The 24,502-nt window shown below is 39.6% G+C and overlaps 1 pseudogene; it reads left to right on the top strand.

Annotated features, from left to right (window-relative positions):
- The first annotated feature begins 1,660 nt into the window (after positions 1–1,660).
- Positions 1,661–1,734, top strand: LOC130454846 (U4 spliceosomal RNA; annotated as a pseudogene).
- The last annotated feature ends 22,768 nt before the right edge of the window (positions 1,735–24,502 follow it).

Genomic DNA, 24,502 nt, shown 5'->3' with positions numbered 1-24,502 from the left:
ATTTCATCTGCTCCCTGTGTCTTCTCCTCCCTAAACTAAACATCCTCAGTTTTTTAATTTGATCCTTGCATGGCATAGACTCAAGACCCTTCCCAATCCTGGATGCCCTCCTCTATCTTACCAATGTCATTCCTAAAACTTAAAGTCCAAGATAGAACAGCCTAAAATCTTGTCTTCAGTGTCAATCCCTGTTGACTCATATTGAGCTTGAAGTCCACTAAGCCCTCCAGAACTTTTCTACAAAGCTGTTGTCTAGGGATGCCTAACTTGACCTATCTTTGAATAAGTGATATAGTTTTGAACCCCGGGGTAAAACTTTTACATCAATCAGTCAATGAGAATTTATTAAGCATCTGCAACCTGCCAAGTAATGTGCTAAATGCTAAGGATATATTCCAGGCCCTCAGGGAGCTCACAGTCTAAAGGAGGAGACAATATGCAAATAGCTTTGTACTAACAAGATATCCACTAGATAAATGAGAGATAATCTTCAGAGAGAAGGCACAAACATAAAGGAAGATTAGAAAAGACTTCTTGCAAAAGATAGATTTTCACTGCAACTTGAAGGAAGCTGGGGAAGTCAGAGGGCAGAGATGAGAAGGGGAAAATTGGGGGGCATAAAGGGATAGCCAGTGAAAATACCAAGAGTTGAGAGATGGAATGTCTCTTGAAAAGAACAGCAAGGAAGCCAGTATCACACTATGTTAAGGGCAAGGAGAGGGATAGGGAGAAGGGAGTAAGGTGTAAGAAGAATGGAAAGGAAGGACAGAGCTAGATTGTAAAGGGCTTTGAAGGATAAACAGATTTTGTCTTTGTTATGGAGGTGATGGGGAGCCATGGTGATTTAATGAGTCAAACCAGCTCTTTGTTGACTGAGTGAATGATGGACTTGAAGCAGGCATACCCATCCACAGCTGTTGCAATAATCCAGGTGTGAAGTGATGAGAGTCTACCAGAGTAAGGGCAGTATTGGAGGTAAGAAGCTGGAGTATTTGAGAACTGTTTCAAAGGCATTGGCAACAGCTTAGGTGAGGGGGAAGGGGTGTTGAAAGATAGTGAGGCATCAGGATGTGAACCTAGAGTACTAGAAGGATAGTGGTCCCCTCAACACTAATAGGGAAGTTTGGAAGAAGTTGAACATGATAAGCTTAAGATGTCTACTGGGCATCCAGTTCAAGATTGCAATAGGTAGGTAGTGATACAAGACTGATGGACAAGAAAGAAATTATGGCTGAATAAATAGATGTAAGAATTGTGATCCAATGAGATCACCAAGCAAGACAGTATAGAAGGACAAGAAAAGAGGACCAAGGACAGAGCCCTGGAAGATACCCGTGATTAGTGGTCATGACTTGGAAGAAGATCTAGCAAAGGAGGCTGAGTGACCAGGTAGGCAGGAGAACTAAGAGCACAATATCTCAAAAACGTAAAGGGAAAAGAGTGCCAAGGAAGAGAAGGTTACTGACAGAGAAGTCAAGAAAGATAAAGACTGAGAGAAGGCCATTGGATGTGCTGATCAGAAGATCATCAATAACTTTAGAAAAAGTAGTTTTATTTGAATGATGAGATAAAAAACCAAGCTCCCGAAGATTTAGAAGAGTAAGAAGAAAGGGAATGGAGGTTCCCTCTTGATGATGGCCTTTTTCAAAGAGGTTAGCTATGCTTTGCATGGTGGCATTATCATAGACAATGAGGTTTAACTGAGTCTCGATTATTGCTAATTGAAAACTCAAAGAGGTTAGCTACAAAGGGTAGAAGAGATGTTGGGCAATAACAGGAATAGAATGTACAAGTAAGGTGTTTTGATCATGAGGGAAGCAAGGGGATGTTTGTAAGCAGTAGGATAGGAAAGTAGCAGAAGGAGAGAGATTGAAGATTAATCATAGGGATGATGGAGAAATAATCCTCTGAAGAGACAAGATGGAGTGGAAATCAGGTACACTTGTTGAGGAGTTGGCCTTGGCAAGGAGAAGGTCCATTCATGTGAAACAGGGATGAAGGACGAGATAGAGGGGGAAGATATCTAGTGAGACAGGCATGTAGGCTATCATCATCCCCATTTTATAAGAATGAAGATTCAGAAATAGAAAGGGACTCATCCAGTAATACAACGCTGTTAAGAATCAAAGATGGTTCTGAAATGACCCAAGAATCATGAATTCAGAGAAAGAAGGGACCAGAGAGGCCATCTAATCCAACCCCTTCATTAAACTAAGTCCCACAGCAGTTTCAGTCCTTTGCATCCAAAGCTAGTACTCTCTGTCTCCACTGTAGGAGCCTGCCTTGTCTTCATCCACATTATCTCTTCATATGTGATAGGGGTTACTAAAAAGCCAAAATGCTTCCCTCTCAAACAGAGCAGAAATGTCCCAAGAAAAAGCAGAGGATTTAGAGAAGGAGGAGATCCTATATGTCATTCAAGTGATGCTTTCATGAAGATCTGAGGATACAAAAGGACTTGAGTTTGAATTTGAGCTCTGCCATTTACTGCATGTATGTATAACTTTGCACAAGTCATTTCCTCTCTTTGGGGCTCAGGCTCCTCATCTATAAAATGAGGGGAGGGGGATTAGCATTAGATGATTTCTAAGGTCTCTTCTAGCTCTGAAACTATGTGTCTAACCCAGTCTTCCTCTGATGATGGTAGACTGAGACCCAACATTGACTGAGGTCTCACAGGAAGTTCCTGTCAGCATTTGAGGCTCAAACTCAGATTTGGCCATTTTCAATCCATCCTTTCCTCATCCCACACTACCCCTGCTCAGCATCTCTCACCCCAGGCAAGATTCTTCTCTTAAACAGAAAAGTGCTAAATTCTGTTCAGAGCCCATATTATCTGAAACATCAGGGAACTGTAATCATTGCCCCCATATCAAAAGATGCCCCCTCCTGATGAGCAAAACCATAGCCGGCAAGATGAGACTGGGGGAGCAGAGAATGCCCCCCCACGCCTCCTGCTGATAATTCTTGCTCCCCTTCCCTCCCACAGGGCTAAAGGGCAGGCAGCTCCTCCCAATGCCAGCAGAAGAGACTCCCCCAATCACTGAGGGGGTCAGACCTATGTCAGTTTTCATTATAGAAATGACCTTAAAAGCTAAAATAAATATTTCCCAAGAGCCTCTGGGCCTTTACATTCCCAGCCTAGAGCCATTTTACACTAGAAATGATGTTAAGAGCTTCCATATCACAGGTTATCATCATTCCCAGCTTCTCCCCTCTCGCCCCAGCAGACTCAGCTTCTTAATTGCAGCCCCCAAATAAGACCCATTTTCATATTTCCAATGAACAGGAGTGAGGTTGAGATAAAGCTAGGGTCAGGCCTCTGAATTAGGGACTTTTAAAAACTAAAATAAGAGCTGAGGTTTATAGAATACATTGAGTTTTGCATTATTTTACCTGAACCCTTGAACAACCTATGAGGTACCCAATGCCACCCTCACCACATTACAGACAAAGAAACTGAGGCTGAAAAAAGAATTTCCAAGTTCACATGGTTTATCCAAGTCAGAGGTAGTACTTGAATTCCTGGTCTTCCTGACTCCAAGTTCAGCACACCACAACACAATTTCACAGACATTCACAGGTTCTCCATTGACTATTGAATAAAGGGGTGCGGAGGGAAGGGTACAAGTGTTTATTAAAATATCTGGAGACAGCTAAGTGGCTCAATAGGTAGAGAGCCAAACTGGGAGATGGCAGGTCTTGGATTCAAATCTTCTAGATGTGTGGCTCTAGACAAGTCACTTAACCCCCATTGCTTAGCCCTTAACCAATCTTCGACCTTAGAACTGATACTTAGTATTTATTCTAAGACAAAAGGTAAGTTTTTTTTAAAAGGACATTATTTTCTATTATGTGCCATGAACTGTACCAAGTACTTTACAAATTATCTAATTTAATTAGATTTATTTAGATCTAATTAATCTAATTGCTGTGTGGACAGCAATTCTGGGAGGTAGGAATGTCCCAAGACAAAAGCATAGCATTTTTTATTCCACCCATTTTACAATTGAGGAAACCAAGTCAGGCAGAGGCAAAGTAAATTGCCTGGAATCACATAGTTAAAAAGTGTTTGAAACTGGATTTGAACTTGGGTCTTCCTGACTCCAAGACCAGCACTCTATTGGAAGAGAAAGAAAGAAAGAAAGAAAGAAAGAAAGAAAGAAAGAAAGAAAGAAAGAAAGAAAGAAAGAAAGAAAGAAAGAAAGAAAGAAAGAAAGAAAGAAAGAAAGAAAGAAAGAAAGAAAGAAAGAAAGAAAGAAAGAAAGAAAGAAAGAAAGAAAGAAAGAAAGAAAGAAAGAAAGAAAGAAAGAAAGAAAGAAAGAAAGAAAGAAAGAAAGAAAGAAAGAAAGAAAGAAAGAAGTAAAAACTAGATTCAAAGGTTCTTACTATTTATGTGTCCTTGAAAGTATAGCTTCCCCCTCTCTGGGCTTCAGTTTTCTCATTTATACAATGCACAAGTTGGGCCAAATGATCTCTAAGCTCCCTCCCCTGTTCTAATATTCTGTTGATGCTATGATTCTATGAGTCTGAATTTCCTCCTCTATAAAATAGGAATAATCATCTCTGGTCTTCCTCATCCCTCACAAGTCTATTGTGGGGAAATAGCTTTGTAACCCTGGAAGGACTAGAGAAATGGGAAATATTCATTATTTATAGAATCCATTTTTTTTTCATCTTATTTGGTATATTTTCAATGATTAAGGTCATTTCCTTCATTCTAAAATTTCAATAGTACTTTGGGTTTTGGTTAATATTCACCATAAAAAGCATCTATCACAGCCAGTTGGCATGCATCCTATCCCACTGAGCACCGCAGGCTTTCTCCTGGGGAGACTGGGGTGTGTGATGTGCACAGTTCCATGAGACAGCTGGCTTCCCTTCCCCTGCAGCCTTCCAAAGAATGCCCCAGGGCAGGTCTTTGAATCACTCCTCCGTGCCTATTTGCCCCAGCCCACTGGCTAGGAGCTGGAGTGAATCAGAGCAGACTCTGAGAAATGATCCTAGGGAAAGACTCACAGTAACTAACTACTGGAATCGTGGCCTTGGGATGTTCTCCTGGGAGAAGCTGAGCTAAGAAGTAACTTGAGAAAAATGTTGTCTATTTCTTTCTGTCTTTCCTCTTCATTCCCTTCTGTGACTTCATCTGGGTCTCCCTGCCCCTGGCTCTGGACTCCCAGCATTATACCCTTTCCATGTCCCTTTTCTGGACAGCTCAGTCTTAGAGATCAGAGATATCATGGGAAAAGGATAAGAGGGAGAACTCAGAGGAGGGAAAGATCGATTCTACTGGAAGGGACATAGAGGTCAGAGTTTCCTCAGAATATAGAGGAAAGAACAGTAGCTCTAGAATTGAAGGTCCAGTTTTCAAATCCTAGCTCCCATCACCACCTAGATGACCTTGGGCCCAACCCTCTGCCTCCAGTTCCTCCTCCGGACAGAGAGGTGAGAGACTCAACTAGTCAATCTGAAGCTTTTTTAAAAATCTGTTTGACACGGGGGCAGCTGGGTACTCAGTGGATTGAGAGCCAGTCCTGGAGACGGGAGGTCCTAGGTTCAAATCTGACCTCAGCCACTTCCTAGCTGTGTGACCCTGGGCAAGTCACTTGACCCCCATTGCCTAGCCCTTACCACTCTTCAGCCTTGAGCCAATACACAGTATTGACTCCAAGATGGAAGGTAAGGGTTTAAAAAAAAAATCTGTTTGACCATGCAGATTTCCAATAATGATTTTCCCCCTTTTTCAATGGGGAGGTAGGAAGGAAAAAAGGATGGATTTTTGTTCATTAAAAAATTAAATTAAGTTCAAAATAAAATTAAATAAAAAGTTAGACAAGATGGCCCTTAAAGTCCATTATTCTTCAACAACCAAAGTCACTTCATCCCAATCTTGTTCTGATCTGCCCCAGAAAACAAAAGAAAACAATGAGGATGGGAAACAAAGAGGTGGTCTGGACTTTGATGTAGCAAAAGGTTCCACCCACGAATAGTCCCAAGAAACAATGGGCCACCTCCAAGACCATCAAGCTCATTGCTCAAGGTCTCCAAGTAGAGGCTGGACAACTGTGTCTTGGAATTGTTTTCCTGTTTGGTTATGGGTTGGAGCAAATGTCCTCCAAAGTCCATCCTTCTCTTATTCTACAATGAGATAAAAATAGATATGTCTTTTCTTGCTCCAATGACACATAGGTCCCAATCTTGTACTCCTCTATAGCATGTAAGAATTACTAGAGAAGAGAAGCTGGTAGCACTTCCAGAAAAACCATCAAATCCAAGGCCGAATCTAAATATTGGAAGATACCTCAGAAGACTCCCACCCCAACCTGTGCCCAATGTATGAACCTTTACCCCAGCACATCTGACAAGTGGTTGTTTTGTGTCTCTACTTGAAGAATGGAATTTACAAGACATAAATGACAAATTCTAGACTTCATCCCTCTTCTTTGAAATCATCCTCCATCAGTCATTCAATATTCATGGGGATCCTACTGGGTACTCAAATAGAATATGAAGGTCACAGAGAAAGTAGTAACAGAATCTGGATTTGAACCCAGGGCTCCAGAGTCCAAATCCAGGATACTTTCTACTACTTCATACAAAAGTAATTTGAATTGATTGGTGGGTTGGTTTTATTTTTTGGTCTTTCTTCAGGGTATCCTTAGGGTTTTAGCACAGCACCTAGAACATAGTTGGTACTTATAAATTCTAGTTGTCTCCATAACCACTTGGCAACACTTTGTAAGGACAGAAAAAAAGAGTGGTTGATGACTGAGGTTGTGAATCTGACCATTACCTTATATAGAAATCAAGGTACTTGGAGCTGGGGCTTATAGGGAGAGCTCTGAGGGGTCTGACTGCCACCAGCACCCACCCTCACCCCATCTCCAGTGATCTGGACAAGAAGCTTGCCTCCGTAGAGGGCGTTGGACTCTGCCCACCCACAAATCTCCAAGGTCCCTCCCAGATCTGATTTTACATGGAGCAGCAGGGCCAGGAATAGTTGACAGCTGCGGCTTCATAACATGACTATTTATACTCTCTTCCTGAATGGAAATATAGAAATTTCCAACTCGGAAATGAGTTAGCAGTTTTGCCTTTATTTCATAAAACACAGGATGAGGCCAAACACGAGCCGATTTCCCAATGAGTGTGGATTAGAGAGCTAGAAAACCAAGTTCATTTTCAGCTGTAAAATATTATTTAGAGAAAATCACTTGTTTTCCACAAAGAAGCTGACTGTTGGCAAATTCCCTCAGCCTCCAGCTGAGTTTAGGGAGATTTGGGAGCTGCCAGAATGGGGGAGGACTGGGAAAGGCTTCATGGAGGTGGTGATACCTGAGCTAAGTCTTGAAGGAAAAGAAGAATTTCAAAGGACAGGGATAAAGAAGGGGGACATTCAAGGGAAATCCCTCAGAATTAGAGCTTGAGAGGATAGGATCACAGACCATAGGATCATTAGATAATTAATTCTGAGCTGGGAAGGATCTCAGAGGTCATTGAGTCAAACTCCTTCGTTTTACAAACGAGGAAACTGAGGCACAGAATTTTAATAGTCTAAAGTACCATGGCTAGGACATTCGGGAGTAAGGATTCAAACCAAAGCTTCCAGAATTCAGAATCCTTGTCTTGTTTGACTCATGAGATAGAACCCCTTTCAAATTTGCACAAGTTACCCAGGTGAGTAACAGAAACAATGTGTCTAGTGCTTAGTATAGTGCCTGAAACATAGTAGGGACTTAAGAAATGTTTATTGACTGACTGGCTGAGGGACTGTCATATTCAATCTATCAACCCCTTTCAGACCTGAGCTGATGGAAGGTTTGGGGCCTGGTAAAGGGTCTGGAACTTTAGCCTCATTTGCCCCCTACCCCACTTAGAAAAAGCCCAGGTAAGTAGGTGAACAACCAAAAGAGAGAATAAACTTGCTCCAGGGCCTTTTCCACACCCACTCATTTGCAAAGACCATCCAGAAGAGACCTAGAATTTTAAAAAACTAGGGGACTCCCAACTCAGAACCATCAGGTGACAATTGGACAACATGGCACAGACTACAGAGTTTGGCCCCGAAAAGTCAGGGTTAGGTCCCTCACTGAGGGGAGCCCTGAACTAGAAAGCATCATCAAAAGGAAGGAGTTCACCAGGATGATTGTTCCTTCTCAGTCTCTTGCCTGGGAAATAAATAGCAAACTCCAGAGCCCAGGCATAAATGGGAGAGAACTTAGGGGAGGCTTTAGCCGGGGTGAGAGTCTTTCTTCTTTCTGAAAGAGCACAGCAGTGCTTCAACTGAGGGTTGCACTTGGCCTGAAGTGGAAAGTAGTAGAACCTATAACTAACTGGTCAGCAAGGCAGCGACAGGGGTCCAAGGATCAAATCAACTTTAAAAAAAAAATGTACGCACCTAGGGAGAGGACAGCTGGGGGGAAAAGTCGCTTGGGATTGGGAGAGCAGGACTCAAGCTGTGTACCTGCAACTCTCAATGCAACTGGTCTATTGGACTCCAGATGGTCCGTACCTCCTTTCTCCCTTTGGTGGACAGAATGAGCATTTAATAAATTCCTTATAATGGTGGGAAATCTTATCCAATGGGAATGGAAAAACCTCTATCCCTTTATTTGTCTTAAATATTTATTTTGTCTTTATAAATAGTCCCGTGCTAGTCTGGACATATTCACTGGAAGTGATGTAGTTAGAAGAAGATAGAGGAGACATTTTCCAGGAAAGGAAGAGAGATTTAAAAGTTCTCTCTCTCTCTCTCTGCATGTCTCTGCTTCTCTGTCTCTGTCTCTGTCTCTCTGTCTGTCTATCTCTCTCCCATCTGTCTCTCTGCTTCTCTCTGTGCTTCTCTCTGTCTCTCTGTCTCTCTCTCTCTCAGCTCAGAGCTATAAATATATAAATGTAGAGAATTCAATTCAGTTAACACTTATTAAGCACCTATTATGTGCCAGTCACTATGCTAAGTGTCAGGGATATAAATACCACAAGCATGATGCTTGATGGAGGCCAACCCAAGCAAAGCAACTGATAGAAAGTAGGGGTTCCAGGAGGTGGAGTCAAGATGACAGCCTAAAAGGAACAGAAGTTCAGACCTCTGAATACCCTTCCTAACCTATCACAAACCAAATGCTCCAAGGGGACTGGAAAACAAACTTAACAAGACGGAGCCAAGGAACCCTCCTGCTGGACTTAATTCAAAAGGTACACCCCAAAAAAAATCAGAATCCAAGAACACTTGGGTTTAAGGGAAAGACAGAAGAGAGGTCCCAGGACCCATCCCCCCTCCCACCCAGAGCACTGAGATTCCAGCGGCAGCAGGAACTTCTGTGTGGGCAAAGTTGCTGGTCTGGAGGGCGCACCTTGCAAGCAGGACTGTGCCAAGTTCAGAGCATCCAACACAGATGGTGGTGAAGGAGCTAGAGAGGGAGCATGGACCTGGCAGCCTGGCCAGAGCTGTGGAGAGCCTCCATATTTGCTCCAGCCTTCCAGGAAGTTTTGGACTCAGAACACACCCAGTCCAACTAAGCTGAACTTAATCCCATCAAAAGTCTCCAGAACTCAGGGAAGCCCAGGCTCCACACCAATCCTCATTGCCTGCTGGACTTTAATCCAATCAAAAGCCTTCAGAGGACAGGAAAGCTCAAACCCCAACAAACCTCCACCAGAGACTATACCTAGAGATCTCCTGTTAAAGCTCTAGGAGGGGAGACTGACAGAAGCCAAAAAACCAAAAAAATGAGAGGAGCAAGAGCACAGACAAATACAGGGAGTAAAGAAGGGGTAAATTTGAGCAAACAACAGAAAAAGAAGAAAGAAATTACAATGGACAGCTTCTACCCAGCAAACAGAACAGAGGGGGAGAGATCAGCAAATGATAAATCAGACATCCCAGCAAATTGGATACAGGCTGTGGAAGAACTCAAAACACAATTAAGAGAGTCTGAAAACAATTGGGAAAAGAACTTAAAAATTAAGATAAGTCATCTGGAAACAGAAGCACTTGAACTAAACAAGAAAATGGTGTCTTGAAAGCCAAAATCAACCAGCTGGAAAATGAGGCAAAGGAGGTGAAAGATGAGGCAAAGGAGATGAAAGATGAGGTAAAGAGGATGAAAGATGACCTCCAAAGAAAGTCAGACCATAAGGAGAAGGATGATCAAAAAGCCAGTGATGAAATCCAGTCTTTAAGAACCAGAATACAACAACTGGAATTAAGTGATCTCACAAGATAGCAGGACACTATAAAACAAAATGAAAAGAATGAAAAATTTTATGAAAATATTAAGCATCTCATTCACAAAACAGACAATTTAGAAAATCGTTCAAGGAGAGACAATTTAAGAATCATTGGTCTACCAGAAGACCATGACAAAAGAAAAAGCCTGGACATAATACTAGAGGAAATTATTCAGGAAAACTGCCCCAATATCCTAGAACAAGAGGGAAAAGTGGAGATTGAAAGAATCCACAGATCACCTCCTGTATTTAATCTCCAACTGACAACACCCAGGAATGTTATAGCCAAATTCAAAAACTATCAGACCAAAGAAAAGATATTACAAGCTGCCAAGAAGAAGCCATTCAGATACCATGGAAACACAGTGAGGATAAGGCAGGATCTGGCTGCAACCACACTGAAGGACCAAAAGGAATGGAATATGATATCCCAGAAAGCAAGGGAACTAGGTCTACAACCAAGAATCAAATGCCCATCAAAACTGACTATATTCTTACAGGGGAAAGTATGGTCACTCAACACAATAGAAGAATTTCAAGCATTCATAAAGAAAAGACCAGACCTGAACAGAAAATTTAACGTCCAAGCATCAAAAGGTAATTTAAAAAGAGGGGGAAAAGAAAAACAAAACAAAACAACAACAACAAAAAAATTCTTAAGAGACTCAATAATTTAAAATGATATGTATCCCTATGAGAAAAGAGGTCATTGGTAACTCTTAAAAACTGTTGCTATCACCTGGGCAGCTAGAAGAATTACACTTAGAGGGAACAGTAACAAAATGTATAGGATGAGAGGACAAGACATAAATAGGTATATAGATATATGCATGCATAAATACATATGCATGTGTGTATATATATATATATATATATATATACAACCAGAGCTAAAAAAAAAAGAGGTTAATACTAAAAGAAATGGGAAAAGAAACAAATGGGGATAAATTTATATATCACAAAGAAGCTCATGGCGGGAGTGGGGAGAACATCGATACACTGGAAGGGTAAAGAAGTTGGAGATAGGAAATATTCAACTCTTATGTGCTTTGAAACTGACCCAAAGAACAATGCAATCCATTGGGGCAGAGAATAGATTTGAGCCCTATAGGGGAGTAGAAGCATAAAAAACTGACTGGTGGGGAGGGAAGCAGTACACGGGAGGGAGAAGGTGAGGGGGGGGTAATTTTAAAAAGACTACAGGGGAAAATAAGGGGGGAATAAGAAGGGAGGGGTAGAAAGGGAAGTAAAATAAGGGTGGGAACTAGGGGGACTGATTATAAACAAACATTGATGTAGAAGGAAATAGTGAAAGAAGAAAAGGCAGGACCAGGAGTAGAAATCAAAATGCTGGAAAATACACAGCTAGTAATCATAACTCTGAATATGAATGGAATGAACTCACCCATAAAACGCAAGCAAATAGCAGAGTGGATTAGAATCCAAAACTCTACCATATTCTGTCTGCAAGAAACACACATGAGGAAGATAGATACTCATAGGGTAAAAGTAAGAGGATGGAGCCTAATCTATTGGGCATCAAATGATAAAAAGAAGGCAGGACTTGTAATCATGATATCTGACAAAACCAAAGTAAAAATAAATCTAGTTAAAAGAGATACGGAAGGTAATTACATCCTGAAAAAAGGCAGTATAGACAATGAGGAAATATCTGTACCCAATATGTATGCACCAAATGGCAGAGCATCCAAATTTCTAAAGGAGAAACTAGAGGAGCTCAAGGATTAAATAGATAGAAAAACTATACTAGTGGGAGATCTGAACCTTCCTCTATCCGAACTAGATAAATCAAACCAAAAAATAAATAAGAAAGAGGTGAGAGAAGCAAATGAAATCTTAGAAAAATTAGTTAGTAGACATATGGAGAAAAATAAATAGGGACAAAAAGGAATACACCTTCTTTTCAGCAGCATATGGTACATTCACAAAATTTGACCATGTATTAGGGCGCAAAAACATTGCAAACAAGTGCAAAAGAGCAGAAATAACAAATGCAACCTTCTCAGACCACAATGCAATAAAAATAATAATTAGTAAGGGTACATGGAGAGATAAATAAAAAATTAATTGGAAATTAAACAATATGATTCTCCAAAACTGGTTAAAGAACAAATTGTAGAAACAATAACTTCATTGAAGAAAATTACAATGGTGAGACATCCTTTCAAAACCTAAGGGATACAGCCAAAGCAGTACTCAGGGGGAGATTTATATCCCTGAGTTCATATATAAACAAATTAAGAAGGGCAGAGATAATGAATTGGGCATGCAAATTAAAAAATTAGAAAGTGAACAAATTAAAAATCTTCAGATGAAGACTAAATTAGAGATCCTAAAAATCAAAGGAGAAATCAATAAAATTGAAATTCAAAGAACTATTGATTTAATAAATAAGACTAGAAGCTGGTACTTTGAAAAAAATAAAATAGACAAAATACTAGTAAGTCTAATTTTAAAAAAGGTAAGAAAAAAACCAAATTGACAGTATCCAAGATGAAAAGGGAAACTTCACCTCTAATGAAGAGGAAATTAAGGCAATCATTAAAAACTACTATGCGCAATTATATGGCAACAAATATGGCAATCTAGGTGATAGATTACAAAAATATAAATTTTCTAGACTAATAGAGAAAGAAATAAATTACTTAAACAACCCCATATCAGAAAAAGAAATTGAACAAGTCATCAAAGAACTCCCTAAGAAAAATCCCCAGGTCCAGATGGATTCAAAATTAATTCTATCAAACATTCAAAGAACAACTAATCCCAATATTATACAAACTATTTGACAGAATAAGCCAAGAAGGGGTTCTACCAAATTCTTTTTGTGACACAAACATGGTACTGATCCCAAAGTCAGGCAGGTTAAAAACAGAGAAAGAAAACTATAGGCCAAACTCCTTAATGAATACAGATGCAAAAATTTTAAATAGGATACTAGCAAAAAGATTCCAGCAAGTCATCACAAGGGTTATCCACTATGATCAGGTAGGATTCATACCAGGAATGCAAGGATGGTTCAATATTAGGAAAACCATACATATAATTGACCATATTAACAAGCAAAGCAACAAAAATCACATGATTATCTCAATAGATGAAGAAAAAGCCTTTGATAAAATACAACACTCATTCCTATTGAAAACACTAGAAAGTATAGGAATAGAAGGGCCTTTCCTCAAAATAATAAATAGTATATATCTAAAACCATCAGCAAACATCATCTGCAATGGGGATAAACTAGAAGCCTTCCCAATAAGATCAGGAGTAAAACAAGGATGCCCATTATCACCTCTATTATTTAATATTGTACTAGAAACACTAGCAGTAGCAATTAGAGAAGAAAAAGAAATCGAAGGTATTAAAATTAGCAATGAGGAGACCAAACTGTCACTCTTTGCGAATGATATGATGATTTACTTAAAGAATCCTAGAGAATCAACCAAAAAGCTAATCGAAATAATCAACAACTTTAGCAAAGTTGCAGGATACAAAATCAACCCACATAAGTCATCAGCATTTCTATTTATCTCCAACCCAGTTCAGCAGCAAGAAATAGAAAGAGAAATTCCATTTAAAGTCACACTAGACAATATAAAATACTTAGGAATCTATCTGCTGAGACAAACACAGGACCTATATGAACACAACTACAAAATACTCTCCACACAATTAAAACTAGATCTAAACAATTGGAAAAACATTGATTGCTCATGGGTGGGACGAGCTAACATAATAAAAATGACCATCCTACCCAAACTGATCTATCTATTTAGAGCCTTACCCATTGAACTTCCAAAAAAAATTTTTACTGAATTAGAGAAAACCATAGCAAAGTTCATTTGGAAGAACAAAGGATCAAAGATATCCAGGGAAATAATGGGAAAAAAAATACAAAGGAAGGTGGCCTTGCAGTCCCAGATCTCAAACTATATTACAAAGCAGTGATCATCAAAACAATTTGGTACTGGCTAAGAGCCAGAAAGGAGGATCAGTCAGGGGCAGCTGGGTAGCTCAGTGGATTGAGAGCCAGGCCTAAAGATGGGAGGTCCTAGGTTCAAATCTGGCCTCAGACACTTCCCAGCTGTGTGACCCTGGGCAAGTCACTTGACCCCCATTGCCTAGCCCTTACCACTCTTCTGCCTTGGAGCCAATACACAGTATTGACTCCAAGATGGAAGGTAAGGGTTTAAAAAAAAAAGAAAAAGAAAGGAGGATCAGTGTAATAGACTTGGGGTAAATGACCTCAGCAAGACAGTCTATGACAAACCCAAAGACCCCAGCTTTCGGGACATAAATCCACTATTTGATAAAAACTGCTGGGAAAATTAGAAGACAGTGTGGGAGAGATTAGGTTTGGATCAACACCTCACACCCTACACCAAGATAAACTCAGAATGGGTGAATGACTTTAATATAAAGAAGGAAACTATAAGTAAATTAGGTGAACACAGAATAGTATACATGTCAGACATTTGGGAAGGGAAAGATTTTAAAACCAAGCAAGACTTAGAAAGAGTCACAAAATATAAAATAAATAATTTTGACTACATCAAATTAAAAAGTTTTTGTACAAACAAAACCAATGTATCTAAAGTTAGAAGGGAAGCAACAAATTGGGAAACAATCTTTATAACAAAAACCTCTAACAAAGATCTAATTACTCAAATTTATAGAGTTAAACCAGTTATACAAAAAATCAAGTCATTCTCCAATTGGAAAATGGGCAAGGGGCATGAATAGGCAGTTTTCAGTTAAAGAAATCAAAACTATTAACAAGCACATGAAGAAGTGTTCTAAATCTCTTATAATGAGAGAGATGCAAATCAAAACAACTCTGAGGTATCACCTCACACCTAGCAGATTGGCCAACATGACAGCAAAGGAAAGTAATGAATGCTGGAGGGGATGTGGCAAAGTCGGACATTAATGCATTCCTGGTGGAGTTGTGAATGGATCCAACCATTCTGGAGGGCAATTTGGAACTATGCCCAAAGGGCAATAAAAGACTGTCTGCCCTTTGATACAGTCATAGCACTGCTGGGCTTGTACCCCAAAGAGATAATAAGGAAAAAGACTTGTACAAGAATATTCATAGCTGCGCTCTTTGTGGTGGCCCAAAACTGGAAAACGAGGGGATGCCCATCAATTGGGGAATGGCTGAACAAACTCTGGTATATGTTGGTGATGGAATACTATTGTGCTAAAAGGAATAATAAAGTGGAGGAGTTCCATGGAGACTGGAACAACCTCCAGGAAGTGATGCAGAGCGAGAGGAGCAGAACCAGGAGAACATTGTACACAGAGACTAATACACTGTGGTATAATCGAATGTAATGGACTTCTCCATTAGTGGCGGTGTAATGTCCCTGAACAACTTGCAGGGATCCAGGAGAAAAAAACACCATTCATAAGCAAAGGATAAACTATGGGAGTGGAAACACCGAGAAAAAGCAACTGCCAGAATACAGAGGTTGAGGGGACATGACAGAGAATAGACTCTAAATGAACACTCTAATGCAAATACTATCAACAAAGCAATGGGTTCAAATCAAGAAAACATCTAATGCCCAGTGGACTTACACTTTGGCTATGGGGGGTGGGGGGGAGGAAAAGAAAATGATCTATGTCTTTAATGAATAATGCTTGGAAATGATCAAATAAAATATATTAAATAAATAAATAAATAAATAAATAAATAAATAAATAAATAAATGAATGAATAAATAAAAAGAATATTCATAGCTGCACTCTTTGTGGTGGCAAAAAAAAAATTGGAAAATGAGGGGATGCCCTTCAATTGGGGAATGGCTGAACAAATTGTGGTATCTGTTGGTGATGGAATACTATTGTGCTAAAAGGAATAATAAAGTGGAGGAATTCCATGGAGACTGGAACAACCTCCAGGAAGTGATGCAGAGTGAGAGGAGCAGAACCAGGAAATCATTGTACACAGAGACTGACACACTGTGGTACAATCAAACGTAATGGACTTCTCCATCAATGGCAATGCAATGTCCCTGAACAATCTGCAGGGGTCTGTGAGAAAAAACACTCTCCTCAAGCAGAGGACAAATTGTGGGAGTAAAAACACCGAGGAAAGACAACTGCTTGACTACATGGGTGGAGGGGATATGATTGAGGAGAGACTCTAAATGAACACCCTAATGCAAAAACCAATAACATGGAAATGAATTTGGATCGAGGACACATGTGATACCCAGTGGAATCGTGCGTTGGCTAGGGGAGGGGTGGTGTGAAGGGGGATGGAAGAAAAGAAAATGATCCCTGTTTCCAATGAACAATGTATGAAAATGACCAAAATAAAATAATGTTTAAAAACTAAAAAACAAAAGAAAAAGAAAAGAAAGTAGGGATTCCTCTCAAAGTATAGAGAGCATCAATAATCACAGAAATAAGAGTGGCTGAAAAATCTGCTTACCACATAATCCCACCCTTGACACAGGTATGAACTTGATAAGGGATTTTATTTCCTTAGTTTCATTTTTCTCCACTTCAGTAGTTATTTAAATCTATCTTTCCAGCTTCTTTGAAGCAGGATTTTCCTGACATGTTCACCAAGAACATTGTGTTTTTATATTTTTTCCTCTGTGTTATTTCCATGTGCCCATGATGTTTTGTATCTGGAGTTCAACATTCTTACCACATCTGGAAAGAATGGTTCTTATTGAATTTTTTTACTTTGGATCAACAATGTGTTGTGAGTCTCCAGCTTCTGTCTCCTAGATTGTACAAATGTCGTTTGCTAAGTCTGTTTATCAAATATGCTCCAAAAGCCCTTCTTGGTCATTTTTCATCCTCAGAACTTGGTCATTTTTCATCCTCAGAACTTGGTCACACAGGCTTAAGAGTATCATTTAAATGCACAGATCTTATCTGAAAATTTTGAATACGAATTAACCTTGGGTGGGTCTACATCTCTTTGCCAGGAGTATATACAGGCATGGTCTCTGCCTCTTGAATTGTAGCTTTCATTCTATCAAGTGACCTCCTGTGACCTGCTTTGCCCTTCCCAGAGATACCGATTCAGATCATCAGGGCTGGGGCACTAACTGATACTAGAGTCAATGATTATTATAAGGAGTGGCTTCCAGTGAGGAACTTCCCCTGGCATTTAGATAATCTAGAAAAGGCCTTTAGCTTTCAGAGAAAACAATAATAGTCAAATTAAGCAGCAGAGAAGAATTCCCAAAGGAAGGAAGAAGTCTGGAGTTCACAGGCTTCAGCACTGGGGGAAAAAAGGGACGCTAATATTTACCAGGTAATGGTCATGGCCATCCAAGCTGAGAAGACCAAAGTTAATACTTTCCTAAGTGCAGAGATGGCTCATATTTTGGTAATATTTTCAAGTTTATGTAAACTACAGCCCAAAAATCAAGCTCTGGGCTTACACAGACCAGTGAGGCTTCATATGCTTTTTGAATAAGTCATTCTTTGGCTTATGATCCCACCTCAATGAATATCAGCATTCTATTTCTCCATAACAATAGAAAAAAATAATTTAGCTACTATATGAGCACCCAAGCTGATAAAACATTTGAACATGGGACAGACTTTATTTAACCAGACCAAAAAATAAATGAAACACAAAAGATTCATGTCCAATCCCACAAATAGTCAAAAGTATTCTCTTCCTGGGGGCAGCTAGGTAGCTCAGTGGATTGAGAGACAGGCCTAGAGACAGGAAGTCCTAGGTTCAAATCGGCCTTGGACACTTCCCAGCTGTGTGACCCTAGGCAACTTACTTGACCCCCATTGCCTAGTCCTTACCACTCTTCTGCTATTGACTCCAAGATGGAAGGTAAGGGTTAAAAAAAAAAAAGTATTCTCTTCCCCATGGCCCAGTTCCCAGTGTGCGATACAGCTTTCCATAGGCAGGCTAAGTATCAAGAAATTGAAACCTCCTCCCTCTAATGGGGTAACCATTTAGGGCAGTGGTTCTCAACCTGTGGGTCGCGACCCCGGTAGGGGTTGAACAACCAAAACACAGGAATCACCTAAAGCCATTGGAAAATACATATTTCCGATGGCTTTGGCTGCTGAGAAATCGTGCTACTTTATAGCAAGATCTCAGAAAGAACAGGGACCCTGCTGCCCACACATTGTACTAATATTAGTTACCCATCAGCAGCCCTCCCCCTATGAAGGGTGATGGATTTACCCTGTTGCCTGGAGACCCGACTCAAACAGAGACCCAGAGAGAGCACCCGGTGCTGGCTCCAGAGGGGTTAAGAACGAGTCCTGGAGCAGATAACTCCTGGAGCAGATAAGGGAGCGGAGTAACCCCAGCAAAGTGAAGCCTCAGCTCGAGCTGGAGGGAGATGACAGGAAGAAGAAGGCAGAGTCTGCGGACCCCCTCCCCAGGCAGGACTTACCTACCGCTCCAGTGCTCAGGCTGCCTCCTGCTGGATTAATATTTCTCAACATATAATTAAGTATTGTTTTTGTGATTAATCACTATGTTTACATTATGTTTGATTTGTAGCAATGAGAATACATAATGCATATCAGGTATTTGCATTCCAAATCATAACTGTAGCAAAATTACAGTTTTGAAGTAGCCACCAAAATAATTTTTTGGTTTGTGGTCACCGCAACATGAGGAACTATATTGCGGTGTCATGGCATTGGAAAGGTTGAGAACCACTGGTTTAGGGTTACAATAATCAATCAACAAGAATTTATTAAAGTCAAGAGCTTTGTTAGGAGTTGGAGATATGAAGGCAAAAATGCCACAGTCCCTATTCTCAAGGAACTTATGTTCCATGACTAATCAAGGAGGCCTCCTCTTCAATGAGCCCCATCTCAGGGACCTATTTAGTCCTCTGGACTTATTGTACTGTCTGGTTAGTCCTTTGCATGTATGCCAATTTGAATTTCCAATTTATTATATTCAACTCAATGTCCCAGCCTTTGGAATCCTGACTCAATCATACAGTATATCAACTATTCTTATCAGCTTTGTATCATCTTCCAATTCCAGAAAATAGCCAAATATGATTGTCCAAGTTAAAGTGTTCAATACCCCAAAGCAAAGCAGAATGCCCATGAAATCACTACTAGAAACTTGCCTCTAACTAGATGTGGAATAACTAAAGACTACCTATAGGCTACATTCAACCACTACCAAAGTCAACTCACCCTATCATCTAAGCCAAATCTCCCCATCTTTCTCACAAGACAAGCAGGCAATGATTTGCTGAATGCTTTGCTAAAATCTAGGTAAACTATATCTATCACATTCTCCTAAGCAACTAGGCTAGAGCTCTTGTCAAAAAAGGACATGAGATGAGTCTAATATGACCTGTTCATGATGGAGCCTTGCTGGTCCCTTATGATCACCATTTTCTTTTCTAGTTATTTAAAAAACAATAAGAAATTATAAAGAATTTAAGACCAAGCTAGAAATAGAGAATATCGCTAAATGTAAAATAAATCATTTTGATTACATTAAATTAAAAAGGTTTTGTACAAACAAAACCAATGCATGCAAAATTAGGGAAGCAACAAATTAGGAAGACATCTTTATAATAAAAACCTCTGACAAAGGTCTAATTTCTCAAATATATAAGGAACTAAATCAGTTGTACAAAAAATTAAGCCATTCCCCAATTGATAAATGGGCAAGGAACATGAATAGGCAGTTTTCCAATAAAGAAATCAAAACTATCAATAAGCACATGAAAAGGGTTCTAAATCTCTTATAATTAGAGAAATGCAAATAAAAACAACTCTGAGATACCTCACATCTAGAAGATTGACTAATATGACACCAAAGGAAAGTAATAAATGTTGGAGAGGATGTGGCAAAATTGGGACACTTATACACTGCCGTTGGAGTTGTGAATTGATCCAACCATTCTGGAAGGCAATTTGGAATTATGCCCAAAGGGCTTTAAATGATTGCCTGCCCTTTGATCCAGCCATAGCACTGCTGGGTTTGTACCCCAAAGATATAATAAGGGAAATATATATACAAAAATATTCCTAGCTGCACTCTTTGTGGTGGCAAAAAAAAATGGAAAATGAGGGGATGCCCTTCAACTGAAGAATGGCTGAACAAATTGTGGTATCTATTGGGGATGGAATACTATTGTGCTAAAAGAAATAATGAACTGGAGGAATTCCCTGTAAACCAGAAAGATCTCCAGCAATGAATACAGAATGAAAGGAGCAGAACCAGAAGAACATTATATACAGAGACTGATACACTGTGGTACAATTGAATGTAATGGACTTCTCTACTAGCATCAATGCAGTGATCCAGGACAATTCTGAGAGATTTATGAAAAAGAACACTATCCACACATCCAGAGAAAGAACTGTGGGAGTAGAAACACAAAAGAAAAAAAAATTGCTTGATCACATAATTCTATGGGTATATGATTGGGGATGTAGACTCTAAATGATCACTCTATTACAAATATTAATAATATGGAAATAGGTCTTGATCAGTGATACATGTAAAACCCATTTGAATTGCTCATTGGCTATGAGAGTGGGGAGGAAAGAGGGGAGGGAAAGAATATGAATCATGAACCATGGAAAAAATATTCTAAATTAATTAAATGAAATTTTAAAAAACCAATAAATTAGGGGGCAGCTGGGTAGCTCAGTAGATTGAGAGCCAGATGGGAGGTCCTAGGTTCAAATCTGGCCTCAGACACGTCACAGTTGTGTGGCCCTGGGCAAGTCACTTGACCCCCATTGCCTAGCCCTTACCACTCTTCTGCCTTGGAACCAATACACAGTATTGGTTCCAAGACAGAAGGTCAGGGTTTAAAAAAACGACAATAAATTATAGTACATGAATGTGATACAAAACTATAAGAAATGTGTTCTAAGAAATGATGGAAGAGACAGCTTCAACTCCAGAGGTATTAGCAGACCAAATGCCCTGGGGGCCACAGGAGCATCTGATCTGGCTCATCTTAACCTCCTATTAGCTGCATCTCTTGACCATGTCTTATCTCCCTCCATACTCACCATTCTCAGAGCTTCTCATTTCCCCTGATCTATTATGCCTTTGACCATGAGGGGTTTTTTCTCCCTCCAACTAGACTGAGAACCACAAATATAGATTTTCTCCATCTACCCTACAGTTTTTTTCCTCAGGACTCTAGATGGAGTAGGGGTATAATAAATGCTAGCTGAATGATAATTACAAATCACAACTGTGGCAAGATGGGAAGAAGCAAAAGTTGGCATCCAGAATGTTTAGGTAAAAGGACTCACACACTGTTCACTCACAGGTGTCTAAAAGAAATCCTTTGTTAATTTTTTTTCTCATCCCATTAGTAGACAATCTTTTGCAAAGAACTGACCAATAGCTTTTGGCTTACATCATTGAAGTCCAAACAATTTAAACATATTAAGCACTCTGGGAATTGGGTCAACAGTGGTAGGAATAGATAATGTGGTGCTTGGTGCAAGAACACAAATTCTACCCAGGGATTTCCTTGGCAATGAATGCTTGTTCCAGTAATGATTATCCATTGGGATGGCCCACATCTTTGGGCACCCACTGCTTTGAATACATTTTGGGCTCAAAAATGACTTTACCACATATGTAATTCCACAGAGAAAATTGGATCCCAAAGCAAGGTGGCAAAGTTTGTTAGCTGAAACTCCTCATTAATGGAGAGCACTGTTGGCAATGGGGTTATGGATGTGTAATCAGCCAATATTATGTGTAACTGGCAAATGTCAGCTTTAAAGACCAGGAAGGATGTGAAAAGATCGGTGGCAGGGCACAGCACTTTTAGGAAGTATAGACTCAGGGGGGAAATCAAATACCAAGCTGTTGCTTGAAAGCTGAAGCAAAAGGGAGTAGTATCCTGGATTTGGAGTGGAAAGACTTGGGTTTGAATCTTGACTCAGCCACATGCACTCAAATTTCATTTTGTTTTTGCTTTGTAAAAGTCACTTCACATCTCTGGGTATCAAAGACTGAGAACTGGAGAGAATTTGATAGTCATTGTCTCCAATCCCTTCATTTTACAGATGAAGAAACTGAGGTTTAGAGAAGTTAAATAAATTACTTGTAGGAGTGGGAGAGGCGAAAATCAAAACAACTATCCTCTGACTGCAAATACAGGGTTCTTTCTCTTAGACCTTATTTCTTTATCTTTAAAACAAGTAAGGATGGCCTATAGGATCTCTAAGGTCTCTTCCTGCTTGATTTGTTCATGAGCCTCTGATATATCAAAATCAAAACTTCATCATCAAAACTTACTTCATCAAAATCATAGTATTTATTTTGCATTTGCTTCTCTGTAGAAAATGTTGCATCATTTCAATAGAATCAAAGTTCTTTGAGAGCATGTTATATACACTTAATTAATGCTAGTTAATTGAGTGGTTGATTGATAACTCTGTAAAGCATTTTATATGCCTGTAGTTTTGAAGAAACTCAGGAGATTTAAGCTGGAGAAGAGTCCTCAAAAAGTTTATATTTCCAATGCTCTGTTGCTGTTGTTTAGTCGTCTTCAATCAGGTCTGACTTTTTCCAGTCCCAATAGGGGTTTTCTTGGCAAAGATACTAGAGTAGTTTGTCATTTCCTTTACCAGTTCATTTTTAAAATGAGGTAATTGAGGCAAATAGGATGAAGTGAATTGCCCAAGGTCATATAGCTAGTAAGTATCTGAGGTCATATTTGAACTCAAGTCTTCCCGATTCCAGGCCCCAGACTCTACACTGCACTACATAGCTGCCCAAATGCTTACTTAATTGAGCTGAACAAAATAGGACCCAGGACAGCTCCCATGAATCCACTGGAGATTCCTGCTTTAGTATCAATCCCCTGATTATTATTCTATGAGTCTGGTCATTCAACTAATTCCAAATTCAATTAACAATTCTGAATACAATTATCATTTAGCCCATCTCTCTTCATCTCTTCCACTAGATAGTCCTGGTCAAAAGTCTGGCTGACATCCAGATAGCCTATATCTGCAGCCTTCTCCCATCTGCTATTCTAACACTTAATTTTAATACCCTGAAATATCTACTGTTTCCTTGTGTGAACATGACCCCCAACACTTCATAGCCCAACCCTTTCCAACTTTTTTCCTTCTGTATCAACGAATCTTCCAAAGAGAATTTGCCCAGCACTCCGGCAACTACCCTCTGTAATCCTTCTAATGTTCCAAGGACCCTAGTGTAGCCTTTAAGGAGTCCACAGACATCCCTTGCTCTCATTACACAGAAAACACACAATATCTAGACTGGAAAGGAGCTCAGTAGCAATTAAGTCTAAACTTAAAGAGTATCCTTCTACAACATAAGCAACAAATAGTCACCTAGGTTCTAAGTGAAGTTCTCTATTGATGGGGGGAGGCTTACAATTTATGAAGCAGTCCATTTCCCCCTTGAGCAGTTCTGATCATAAGGCCATTTCTTCTTGAAATTAAGCCAGTTTCTCTCTTTACTCCTTCTCCCATTGTTACTCATTCTTCCATCTGAGTCCAAGTAAAGTGGGTCTAATCCCATATTCTCCCCTATGGCAACCTTTCCATTATCTGGCCAGCCCACCTCCTTTTCCAATCATCCTTATCTTGATGATATCTTGCTAGTTCTTAACACACAAATCATTATGGGTCCTATTCTGAAGATGGCTTAGACACTTACTCTTACTATATATCTCCCAGTCTAGTGAGCCTATCATAAAAAATACCCTACAAAGTCAATCATTGCAAAAATATCCAGGAGTTACAGACCAAAGAAACTTTGATTTCAGGACAAGTCACTTGAGAATAGCCTTCAACTCTAAAGAGAATATCAACAAGGAATGTGAAAGGGGAGGGTCTTTTTCTTGGGGCTGTTAGGCTAGGGTGAGGATGGGTTCTGGAGGGCTCTGGTGCTGTAGTCTGTTACCATAGAGATCTGTATACAGAGAAGAGATGTGCATTTCATCCATATTCATAACCTCATATTTAGGCTAATGAACATAAAATCAGCAATATATATGTGAACGAGTCAGGAAGATAATCTTGACTACATACAACTTCTGCCCTTCTGTCTTCAAAATTATAGTTAGTAATTAGCAGGAAATTTTGACTCAAAAAAAAACAAGGGCAATAAGACTCAGAATGGTTTCTAAACTAATTAAAAATATGACTATAATTGGAAAAGTGACTCTATAAAAATGATATCTCTGCATTCAGTCTCCAAAAAGAATTTCCAATTTCCTTAATACACAAGTCAATGGAAGATTATGCTGAATGTTGG

This window comes from Monodelphis domestica, chromosome 5 (genome assembly GCF_027887165.1).
Source record: "Monodelphis domestica isolate mMonDom1 chromosome 5, mMonDom1.pri, whole genome shotgun sequence".
NCBI lineage: Eukaryota > Metazoa > Chordata > Mammalia > Didelphimorphia > Didelphidae > Monodelphis > Monodelphis domestica.
The sequence above is the reverse complement of the archived record's forward strand: the minus strand, read 5'-3'. Positions and strand labels throughout refer to the sequence as shown.